The sequence below is a fragment of the Rhinopithecus bieti genome, unplaced genomic scaffold, assembly GCF_001698545.2.
Source record: "Rhinopithecus bieti isolate Rb0 unplaced genomic scaffold, ASM169854v2 scaffold_1618, whole genome shotgun sequence".
NCBI lineage: Eukaryota > Metazoa > Chordata > Mammalia > Primates > Cercopithecidae > Rhinopithecus > Rhinopithecus bieti.
In genome coordinates this window covers 1,631,378-1,639,882 of record NW_016803937.1, presented here as the reverse complement: position 1 = coordinate 1,639,882, position 8,505 = coordinate 1,631,378, and the positions used below count along the sequence as shown (strand labels likewise).

The 8,505-nt window shown below is 52.9% G+C and overlaps 1 protein-coding gene across 1 annotated transcript in view; it reads left to right on the top strand.

The window, feature by feature from the left end:
• JPH3 (junctophilin 3) overlaps positions 1-8,505 on the top strand; it is a 106,115-nt gene that overhangs the window by 49,445 nt on the left and 48,165 nt on the right. The gene's annotated exons all lie outside the window — the stretch shown is intronic.

The window sequence follows — 8,505 nt, the reverse complement described above, 5'->3', positions numbered from 1 at the left end:
AAAAAAAAAAAAAAAAAAAAAAAATACATTTCGTGGCTGGGCGCGGTGGCTCATGCCTGTAATCCCAGCACTTTGGGAGACCAAGACGGTTGGATCACGAGGTCAGGAGATCGAGACCATCCTGCCTAACACGGTGAAACCCCGTCTCTACTAAAAATACAAAAAAAATTAGCCGGGTGTGGTGGCGGGCGCCTGTAATCCCAGCTACACGGGAGACTGAGGCAGGAGAATGGCGTGAACCCAGGGGGCGGAGCTTGCAGTAAGCTGAGATCGCGCCACTGCACTCCAGCCTGGGCGACAGAGCAAGACTCTGTCTCAAAAAAAAAAAAAAAAAAAAGACATTTCGTAAGGCTGCCATAGATAGTGATTTCTCTGATGGATCTGGGCAAAGTGCATTGAAAACCATCTGGAAAGGATTCAGCATTCTAGATCCCATTAAGAACATTCGCGATTCAAGGGTGGAGGTCAGAATATCCACATTAAGAAGAGTTTAGAAGAAGTTGATTCCAGCCCTCATGGACGGCTTCAGGGGCTCAAGACTTCAGTGGAGGAAGCAACTGCAAACGTGGTGGAAATGGCAAGAGAACTGGAATTAGAAGCGGAGCCTGCAGATGGGACTGCATTGCTGCAAGCTCACGATCATACTTGAAAGACTGTGGAGTTGCTGCTTAGGGGTGAGCCAAGAAAATGGTTTCTTGCGATGGAATCTACTCCTGGCGAAGATGCTGCAGACATTGTTGAAGTGACAGCAAAGATTTAGAATATTCCTTCAACAGAGTCGATAAAGCAGCAGCAGAGTTTGAGAGGATTGACTCCAGTTTTGAATGAAGCTCTACGGTGAGTCAAATGCTATCAAATAGCATCACATGCTACAGAGAAGCCTTTTGTGAAAGGAAGAGCCCACTGATGCAGCCAACATTGTTGTCTTATTTTAAGAAGCTACCGCCTCAGCCTCAGCACTCACCACGCTGATCATCCACAGCCAAGCCAAGGCCCTCTGCTGAAGGCCCAGATGGTGGTTCACATTTTTTAGCAATAAAGTATTTAAAAATTAGGATTCATAATTTTTAAAGATATAATGCTATAGCATGCTTAATAGACTACAGCATAGTAGAAACATAACATTTTTTCTTTTTTGAGACAGGGTCTTGCTCTGCCGCCCAGGCTGGAGTGCAGTGGTGCCATCATGACTCACTGCAACGTTGAACTCCCGGGCTCAAGTGATCCTCCTGCTTCAGTCTTCAGTGTGTGGGGAGGGTGCACACAGCTAGGCTAGGATGGCCTGGGTGGGGTCAGCCCCCATCTATCCTGGAGGCCAGGCAGGTGCGGAGCTTACGGAGGTGGCCACCTGGATGATGGTACCTACTCTTGTGAGTTGAGGCCCTTGGATCTCCGTGGCAGTCAACAGGACCATGGTGGCAGGCCCATGTGCTGGTCGTCAGGTGATGTCCCCGTCTGTGATTTTTCCATGTGAGTGTAGCCTTGACTGGGCATGTAGATCAGAGGTGACACATCCCGGGCACCTGTGCCACTCTTCCTCTCTTCCTCCTGCCCTGCACCCACTACAGACACAGCTCATTGGTGGCTACGTTCAGAATCTTCTCACCAGGCGGGTCCTTCTAGCGGCTCAGGACTGTCCTGCAGGCATAACAGGAAGTGAGCTGCAGGGGGAAGTTGGGGCCTCGTTGCTAAGAAGGGCAGTGCCTGGCCTCCAAGCTGGTCAGCGCCTGGCGGGGACTAGAACTCTCACCCAGGCCTCTCTTTCAGTCCTGTTCCTCTTCTCACACCCTTCACACCCAGGCTAGGCTCGGGGATTCTTGTTGATGACAGCCTTGAAATGTCCTCTAAACAGTATTGCTCTGGGGGTGTGCAAAACCCAGGGTAAGACCTGCTCAGAAAGGGGCTTCCAGATCCCATTGGGTCTCCAGCACCTGCTGTGTGCCTGGCCCAAGCTGGAGTCTGCGAGCTGTGCCACGGGGCCTCTGCCTGTCCCCGCTCTGCTCTCTGCTGTGGTTTCCTGGCTGCAGGGTTCTCCAGTGAGTTAGGGATCTCGACGGGCCATGCCTGGAGCTGAGGGTGGAGGGAGGCCCAGCAGGAAGCCCCACGAGTGGGCTCTGGTGAGGGTGAATTATCTACAGGAAAGTCACCTGGGACACTCTGATGGGCCGTCTAGGAAAGGCAGCCTTTAAGGACCTGAAATGGAGGGGGATATTTTTGATTTTAAAATTATTTCTCATTAAAATTATAACACATCCTCGTAAAAATGTTAAAACAGTGAGACAGATGCATATAAAGTCACCAGGTCCCACTGCACGCTGTCCACCCCCGTAGAGGCCATTACAGCGTCTTCAGAGTTTTTTCAGCACATAGTCAAATCCGTGTCACTCGTACGCCATTCCCTTTTGTAGAAATAAAATCGTACCGTGCATGTTGCTTTATAGCTTGTTTTCTTTCCTCCTCACTTATATCAAGGTTGTCTTTCCACGTCAGGGTATCTACATGTGCGTGTTTCCTTAATAGCCACGTCGTGTTCTGCAACGCGGATGCACCGTGTCGTCCTAGCCTTACCCTAGTAATGAACATTTTGGACACATCTGATCTTTCAGTCTCATAAGACTGCAACAGCTATTCAAGTCCACCCTCCCTTGCTGCTAGCCTGGGGAATTCTGCACCCCGGTCTCCTAGAGCAGGCGTTGCTGGCTAGGTGATGTGTGCATTCAAAGCTGTGGGTAGATGCTGCCTCGTTACCCAGTTCAGGGCTGTCCTGATTTACCTTGGTTGGGAGGGAGGGCTCCAGGAGGAGGTGACCGGGTGGCCTTGACTGCTGTGTCACTGAGGGGCTTCTCCCTGCCGCAGGAATGATGACTCCCATAGATGTCCACATCCTAATCCTGGAACCTGTGGGTGTCACGTTCCCTGGTAGGAGGGATTTTGCTGCTGTGACTCAGTCAAGGCACCTGAGACGGGGGAATCACCCTGAATTATGCAGATGGGCAAATAGAGTCACGGGGGCTTTGGGGGAGGGCCACAGAGTCCGTGCAAGGGACCCTGGAAGCAGAGGCGATGCTACTGGAAGGTGTAGGGGGAGTCACAAGGCCTGGAGTGCAGGTGGCTGCTAAAAGCTGGAAAAGGTGAGAAACGGATTCTCCTCCAGGGAGGCAGCCCTGCTAAGACCTTGATTCCAGTCCCATAAGACTCCTCTTGACTTGTGACCTCTAAAGCTGTACATGGATAAGTGTGTGTGGTTTGGAGCCACTGTGTGTGGTCGCTTCGGCAGCTCCCGAGACCCGTACACTCCGCATTCTGGCTGGGGCAGGTCTGTCCCCTCTGGTGCTCCCATTGCTAGAATGGACATGCCCATTCCCTCCCTAAAGGCCCCAGGGAGCGAAACTCCAAAATGCTCCTGACAGTCTGTCCCAGGTCCTGGTGACTGCCAGGCACGTTTTCCACAAATCGAACCCCAGAGCCCCCTGTGGCAGCTGGAGCCCAGTTCTCATTGGTCTTCCTGAGAAACGGCAGTGGCTCTGCTGTTTGCTAGCTGTGTGGCCCCAGGCAAGGAGCTTCAGCTCTCTGGGCCTTCTTTTCAGTTCTGTAAAATGGGTTGAGCATGGGCATCCATTCGTGCATGGAAATAACTTACTATTTTGAGCCACCTAGTGGGGTTTCTTTGTTTCTTGGAGGGACTTGTTACTTGGCATTGCTGTGACAGCTGCTGACAGATACAGGGCCTGGTGGGTGGCTCTTGAAGGCGTACAGGAGAACCCTGTCCATGTGCTGTCCTCACACCATGGGCTGCAGCCACATAGGACCATTGCTCCTCCAGGACACGCCTCATCTTCCCCGTGTGAGTCTCCTGCCCCTGCCATAACAAAGCACCACAAAGCAGCTCAGAACAGCAGAAATGCACTCCCTCACAGCCCTGGAGGTCACAGGTCTAAACTCGAGTATCATCAGGGCTGCACTTTCTCCCAAGGCTCTCAGGAGGACCCTCCTTGCCCCTTCCAGCTCCAGGTGACTTCAGGCATTCCTTGGCTTGTGGCCGCATCACCCCAGTTCCCACCCTGAGTTCACAGGGCTGTCTTCCCTCTGTGTGTCTCTGTCTCCCGCTCCTAGGGACAACAGCCATTGGATTTAAGGCCTGCCCTATTCCAGTGTGACCCCATCTTAACTATTCCACCTGCAGAGGGCCCATCTCCAGTAAGGCCACAATCAGGTTCCCGGTAGGTGTGGATTTGGCTCCACTGTGGCCCAGGCTGCCCCCTGGGATTTTTTTGTTTTTGTTTTTTTGGTTTTTGAGACAGTCTTGCTCTGTTGCCCAGGCTGGAGTGCAGTTGTGCAATCTCAGCTCACTGTAACTTCCACCTCCCGGGTTCAGGTGATTCTCCTGCCTCAGCCTCCCGAGTAGCTGGGATTATAGGCATCTGCCACCACGCCCAGCTAATTGTTGTATTTTTGGTAGAGATGGGGTTTCACCATGTTGCCCAGGCTGGTCTCGAACTCCTGACCTCAGGTGATCCGCCCGCCTCAGCCTCCCAAAGTACTGGGATCACAGGTGTGAGCCACCATGCCTGGCCCTCGCTTGGGTTTTGAAACCTGTGCTGCTGACCTTCCCCCTCACCCCCTGCCCATCACGGCCCCCACCTCGGATTCAACTGTGTTTCCCGGTGCGTTCAGAACTGGCCACTCACCTGGTATAACCTGGATGTCAGCTCAGCCCCTCCCCCTCCTCTCCCCACCAGATTTTCTTTATGTCCTCAGGCTCCCGTGTGCTCACCGTGGTGCCCCACGCCTGTGGCCCCCGTGTCCACACACCTGGTGCTTTGCTGACCATGACAGTGTTCCGTGGAGAAACTACCCGCGGGAGCACATGTGTGCGATCGACTTCACAGATGGCTCGGCCAAGTGGAGGGTGGGTTGTCTCGGTCCCCAAGAGAACACGCCCTTGCTTTCAGATGCCACGCTTTTCACACGCCCCTCACCCTCTCTATGTGTGGCTCTGCGCTGCCCCCACCTCCACCTCTGCATCCCCAGCCTCGGCCCTGGGCCTTGCTTTGTCTCTCCAGGGACACGGGGGACTCTGCTGCACGGTGGGTCACCTACCTCACCTTCCAGCTCATTAGGCTCCCAGTGCCTGGGCAGTCACACCATTCGAGCATTCAGCTTACAGTTCCACCCTCCCACCTGGAGGCAGAAAAAAGAAACAGGCAGGGAAGAAAGGAGCAAGACAGACCTCACTCCCTAGCATCTTGCTCCGCATAGAGTCCATTGCTTAAAGGTCTGTATGTTTTGCAGAACAGAGCTCCTACACACATAGCCCTGACAGATCTTTATAAGAGTGATCTGGGGCCAGGCACGGTGGCTCATGCCTGGAATCCCAGGACTTTGGGAGGCTGAAGTGGGTGGATCACTTGAGGTCAGGATTTCGAGACCAGCCTGACCAACATGGTGAAACCCTGTCTCTGCTAAAAATACAAAATTAGCCTGGTGTGGTGGTGCATGCCTCTAATCCCAGCTACTTGAGAGGCTGAGGCAGGAGAATCGCTTGAACCCGGGAGGTGGAGGTTGTGGTGAGCCGAGATTGTGCCACTGCACTCCAGCCTGGGTAACTAGAGTGAAACTTGTCTCAAAAAAAAAAAAAAAAAGTTATTGGGACCACTGAGGTTTCCTCCATATCCACATCTGTGTAAAATGTGAGCTGACTGTATCAATCAGGACTTGATTGCGAGAGGCACAATCACAGCTCAAATTAGCTTCAGTGAAAAGTGATTTCATTGGCTCTTATTCCCTGGGTAGCTGCAGGCATAGCTAGATCCAGGTGCCCACAGTGTCAGAGCATGCTCTCCCTCACTCCCTATCTTGGTTCTGCTTTCCTCCTTGGGTTTAATTTCATGCTGCAGCAGGTGTTCCATGTGTGTTAGGAAAGGCCAGTGTGTCTGTGCTTACATAGTCCTTAAGGTTCTCAGTCCTGGAGCCGGGGAGAGACCCGTTTCTCCAGGGCCTAGAAAGGCTTCAATTGGCTCTGCTGAAGCCCCCTGCCTGATCTCTGCCTGTGAGGGATGTAATTTCTGATTGACCAGGCCGGGCACGTGCTCACTGCAGATGTGAGGGCAGGTGGTTGTGGGAGGGACATGCTGACCAGCAGCTCCCCTAGGACATGGGCAGGGGATGGTTCTCAGAGGACGCTGAAAACACTGTCCCAAGCCCGGGGGAGCGGTGTGGGAGCTCATTCCTCACGTTCACAAGGAATGTGCCAGCGCCCTGTCAGTCTTCTTTTTTCTTTCTTCCTTTCCTTATCTTTCTCCTTTTTTTTTCTTTCTTCCTTTTCTCTCTGCTTTTCTTTTCTTTTTTTTTTTTGAGACAGGGTCTTGCTCTGTTGCCCAGGCTGGAGTGCAGTGGCACAATCTCAGCTCATGGCAGCCTCCACCTCCTGAGTAGCTGGGACTACAGGTGCGCCCCACCTGTAGTCTTATTGTGTTATTTTTCTATTTCATTATTTCTTCACAGGGATGGGGGTCTGGCTGTGTTGCTCAGGCTGGTCCTGAACTCCTTGGCTGAAGCAGTCCTCCTGCCTCAGTCTCCTGAAGTGCTGGGATTAGGGTATGAGCTACCACACCTGGCCCAATTTTCTTTCTTTCTTCTTTTTCTTTTCTTTTGAGACTCACTCTGTCGCCCAGGCTGGAGTGCAGTGGTGTAATCTTGGCTCATTGCAACCTCTGCCTCCTGGGTTCAAGTGATTATCCTGCCTCAGTCTCCTGAGTAACTGGGATTACAGGCATGTGCCACCGTGGCTGGCTAATTTTTGTGTTTTTAGTAGAGACAGGGTTTCACCATGTGGGCCAGGCTGGTCTTGAACTCCTGACCTCAGGTGATCCGCCCACCTCGGCTTCCCAAAGTGCTGGGATTACAGGCGTGAGCCACTGGGCCTGGCCCAGTTTTCTTTTTATGGAAGTATGTCCACATACCATAACATTCGCCCTCTCAAAGTACACAATTTGGTGGTTTCTTGTGCATTCACCAAGTTGTGCAACCTTTGCCAGTGTCTACTTCTGGAACATCTTTACCCCAAAAAAGGAAATCCTCATTCATGAACGGTCCATCTCCCTCCCTTTGCCCCTCCCTTAGTCCCTGGCAACTGCCGAACTCTTTTCTGTCTCTCTGGGCTTACGTATCCTGGACCTTCCATGTGAATGGAACCGGACAGTACGTTCTTCTGTGCTGGCTTCTTTCACTCTGTGCGATGCCTTCAAGGCTTACCTGCATCGTAGTGGGGTCGTCAGGGCTCCCCTCGCTTTTGTGGCTGAGCGATAGCCCCGGTGTGGATGGTGCGTTTTGTTCACCTGCTCATTAGTTGATGGATATGAGTTATTCGGCTCTTGTCTCTTACAAATAACACTGTTACGAACACTGTATACACACCTTCATGTGGCTGTGTGTTTTCACTTCTCTCGGGTAGACACCCAGGAGAGGAGTTGCTGGGACCTGTGGTGACTCTGAGTTTAACTTCCTGAGGAGCAGCCAGACTGTTTCCAACAGCAGCTGCACCTTGGCGTTCTCACCAGCAGTGCCGGAGGGCTCCAGCGTGGCCTGTCCTCGCCAGCACTCACTGCTGTCTGCCTCCTGCTTACAGCCATGCTCAGGGCTGTGAGGTGCAGCTCGCTATGGCTGTGATTTGCATTCCCTGGAGGCTGATGGCGGTGAGCACCTTTCCGTGTGCTTGTGGACCACTGTGTATCTAGTTTAGTGAAAAGTCTACAGCTTGGGTTTTTCATAAGTATTTGCATCTCATTCCATGTTGAGTGTCATGTTTGTGTGTCAGCATCAGCCTCTCTGCCTGAGACCTCGAGCTCCCCCAGGGCAGGGCCCTGCCTGGTTCTGTGTTCAGGAGAGGTCTGGGCTGTGAGTTTGGGTAGGCACTGAGGGACAAGGCTGTGCGTCTGGTCCTGGGTATTTATCCGCCTGGCTTCAAGCCCTCCTCACCAGGCACCGTCTCAGAAAAGAAGGGGCAGGGAGCACCCTGGGGCCAAACCTGAGGGCGGCCCCCGGGCGCACGTCGCTTTTGCGGCTGTCATGGGAGACTCGGTATTTGATGAGCTCACCTTCTAGAGGGAGTGGCTGCAGAGCCTGCCGAGCTTTTGCCTTTTGCGGGAAAGGCAAAAGCTGCCTGGGTCCCTGAACCTTCCTGTGCCACCCAAGTACTAGGGAAATTACTAAAGTGTCAGAAGTCCCCAGGGTGACATTCTCCCGGCTCACCTTTACCTTTCTGGCTCCTGAGACCCCTGGACCTGGGCTCCTGGGGAGGAGATAAGGAAACAGCCTGGGTATTAGAGCCCTGGCTCTGCCACCCAGGGCCTCAGTTTCCCTGTCCACCCCCCCATAAGCGGATAAGAGTACCCCCCCTTGAAGCTGCTGAGGGGTTATGTGTATGAAGGAGGTAGCACAGTTCCAATCACAGGGGTGATCATGCCCCTAAAGTTCATGCCAGTGAATGTGATCATGACTGTAATT